The sequence below is a fragment of the Uloborus diversus genome, chromosome 3 (genome assembly GCF_026930045.1).
Source record: "Uloborus diversus isolate 005 chromosome 3, Udiv.v.3.1, whole genome shotgun sequence".
NCBI classification, from domain to species: Eukaryota; Metazoa; Arthropoda; class Arachnida; order Araneae; family Uloboridae; genus Uloborus; species Uloborus diversus.
In genome coordinates, this window is record NC_072733.1 from 198,712,596 (window position 1) to 198,715,951 (window position 3,356).

At 35.7% G+C, this 3,356-nt stretch overlaps 1 non-coding gene across 1 annotated transcript; it reads left to right on the plus strand.

The window, feature by feature from the left end:
• The first annotated feature begins 1,990 nt into the window (after positions 1–1,990).
• Trnad-guc (transfer RNA aspartic acid (anticodon GUC)) lies at positions 1,991–2,062 on the plus strand. The gene has a single exon. It is a non-coding gene; the product is annotated as a tRNA-Asp (tRNA).
• Positions 2,063–3,356: the final 1,294 nt, after the last annotated feature.

Consider the following 3,356-nt stretch of genomic DNA (forward strand, 5'->3'; position numbering starts at 1 on the left):
TTTTTTTTTTTTTTTTTTACTGGGGGCTTGCGGTGACTAAACTGACGAGGGATCCGCCTTCGCTCCCTATGGCCCTGTTCATGCCAATCCTAATAAATGCCAATTCTAATAAGAACCTTTATATTCATGAAAGGACTGTTATAGGGCCAACCCTCGACCTGATGGTAAATCCTAACTGCGCTTGCAAACAAGGACGCCCATATGCAAAATTTTAAGGGAGGGGCTCAGATATTTTCCCCATGTTTTATCAGGATATTTTCCCCATAGAAACTGATTTCAGTACAGATTAGAGTAATTAAAATTTGACATTTTTAATAACTTATTCATTAATTGCTGGAGAAAAAAATGTTTTTACATTTTTGCAAAAAAAAAAATACTAAAGCAAGGAAGTTCGAATTCAAAGGGCGGGGGGGGGGAGCTTGAGTCCCCACTTGCTCCCCCCCCCCATATGGGCTCCCTTACTTGAAAATTGCGAGAAGGGGAAAGGTGAAAACGAATATGAATTTACCCAAAACAGTAACCACCTTTCAAGAGTCCCCACAGATGGCAGCAGCAGTTTCAACACCTTGATTCTCCTTCATATATTTTCTTCATTTCTGTTCAAAATCAGATTCTGAAGGAAGTTTGTAAGCAAAAAGAAGAAAAATGAAAGAAAAAAATTGCCTTTTCAAAACAATCAATGTGCTAACATTTTTTTTCATTAATCAACTTTCAAACTCTATTTCTAAGGGTGGAAGAAAAAAAAAGAGGCTAAACGTAAAAAAGCAGCAAAAAAAAAAAAAAAAAAAAAAATTAAATAAATCAATAAATAAATATTTTAAAAAAGCTGTTTTTTTTATTTAACACGATGAAGCAAGCTGAAGTTATTTTTTTGTATTAGGTTCGGGAATATTTGAATTCTTACATATGGAATGAAGTTCCTGTTTCAAAAAACGTACAAAAAGAAATCTTATCTTTATTAATACAAAAGTTACACTATATTTTTTTCATTATGGGGACACTTTAAGAACGGCCATTCTTATGGAAATTCTCAGGGAATCCACATTTTGAACCCCTTTAACATTATCCGTTTACTTTTTCTCTTTTAATAACTCTTTCTCTTCCGTTTACTTTTTATTTTACGTGTTGAGAGAGAAAAGTTTCATTCTCGCTATCTTGCAGGCTGTCCATAAATTGTCAGGGGTGCCTACCTAGGTGTGGGGGGGGTCAAGGTCAGAGAGCAGACTGGGCACCACTGATGATGTGACACTTTTACAAAACATTTTACCCTCTCCCCATGTGTCACACTTCTCTTTACCTATTTTACTCCACCTTATTGTCACATGTCACGATATTTTTCATTCAAGTATTTTCATCAAAAAAAGCATGATGTCACACTTCTTGCCCCTCCCCTATCACAAACTGTCATATTGTCCCGAACCTACCCTCCCCCTCAAAGCGTGACATCATTTGCGGACGGCCCTTTAATAACATATCTCCCACCTCCCAACAAAACCCCAAATCGCACAAACAGAATTTAAAAAAAAAACATTAAAATACTTCACCAACGCGGCTGTCTGCCATAGCATAACTCCTTCGTCTTCGTCCGTGGCCGCCGAGCTTAACGTGCAAAATATAAAAAAAAATAATAGAAAATAATAAAAACGTGAAAGAACGAATGCTTGACTTCTTACAAAAACAATGAGTTTCATTTTAAAGAATGTCTTTATCTAATGTCGTGCACTTATGGGGCATTCCACGGTATTTTTAACATTTATATAGAGTCCGTAACATGACCTTTTTTGCCATAACTTTTTAATTTACTGTTTGATTAGCATATTATTTTATTTTGATCTTTTCCCATCAACACACCAGCTCAAATTAAAATAATTTGCAAATCAAACGGTAAATTAAAAAGTTATGGCAAAAAAGGTCACGTTACGGACTCTATATAAATGTCAAAAATACCTTGGAATGCCGCTTATACAATAATTTTACTCGCATGATAGGGTCCTCGGTAGTATAGTGGTCAGTATCCCCGCCTGTCACGCGGGAGACCGGGGTTCGATTCCCCGCCGGGGAGAAACTTTTTTCTTCCATCCATGCACGATGGAAAAATGCTTCATTTTTTATTTTTTTATTATCTTTCTCTGGTATTTTTTTTGCAAAAAATTTTCTACGAGTGCGACTTTTTTTTTTTTTTTTTGAAGGAAACTTAAATAAACGCGGTAATGAGAATAAATCTTCCTTCAGTTTTTCAGTTTGTGCAGTGGCGGGTTTCTGAATAGGCCAGGTAGGTTGTTGTATCGCTGTTAAAACAGGTTTCTTAGAATTGAGACAAATCGCTTATTTTTGCGAACACCATTTACTCAATGGCTTAGAATTGAAAAGTAAGAGTTCTTACTTTGAAATATTCCCTTTTCTCAAAAACCATTCAACATGTTCTCATTTTTACTCAGAACAGAAATCCAAGAACTGTATCGTTTCTGAGAATATAGGGCTGCCTGCCTTGAAAATGATAATATGTTGTACCATTCGTGAGTAGCGGTATTTCAAAAATGTGAACATGGTGAATCGTTTTTGAAAAGAGTGTATTTCAAAAGTAAGAACTTTCATACTTGTCAATAGGGAAGTTTTCGATTTTTCAATTTCATTTTTATATGATAGAGTAACATGTATGAACATCATAGGTGAAAAAAATTTTGCGATACGATAAGTAGTTTTCTTTTTAAATTAATTTTTAAAGTTCAAGCAATTGTGACGTCAAATGGCACAAGTGACGTCATGCGCTCTTCCGTCGCGGGAGAAGTCAAAGGAAGAGCAGTTAGCTTCATAGAGGAAGCGTAAGGCTTACCTTTGTTGTTTAACGCCTCGCGTTTCTGGAATATTAAACCTCTCATCCTCTCCGAAATATTCGAATACCATCATTGATGTTACTTCAGGAAGATTATTAGATGGTGCTTTAACGAATCCGGCCTCCATAGTGTGTTCAAAAGGATTATTGAATTTCTAAAAAATAAAAGTATCAGCGCGCTCAAAATGCCCGTAGCGAAAACAAGTGATCTTCGGCGAAAGGCTGCCCATTAGTGCCCTGTGACGTAAGCTCGTGACGTTTAGAAGAGCGCACTTTTGCGCGTGCATTTTTAAAAATTCATTAAAAATCATCCATTGTGTTTTAAAATTCGGCGATGTTGAATTTTTTAGTTTTGATTGTCAATAAACAATATCCAATAATCAAAATAGGAACATGTAATAGGTTGCAACTTCCTTATTTTATGCCTAATTGTTTCGGAGCCATTTTGAAGGCACAAATTGCAGGAAATGATGTGCCTACTTTTCACAATAGATGTTAAAAAAAGGAACTGGAAAATTTACTG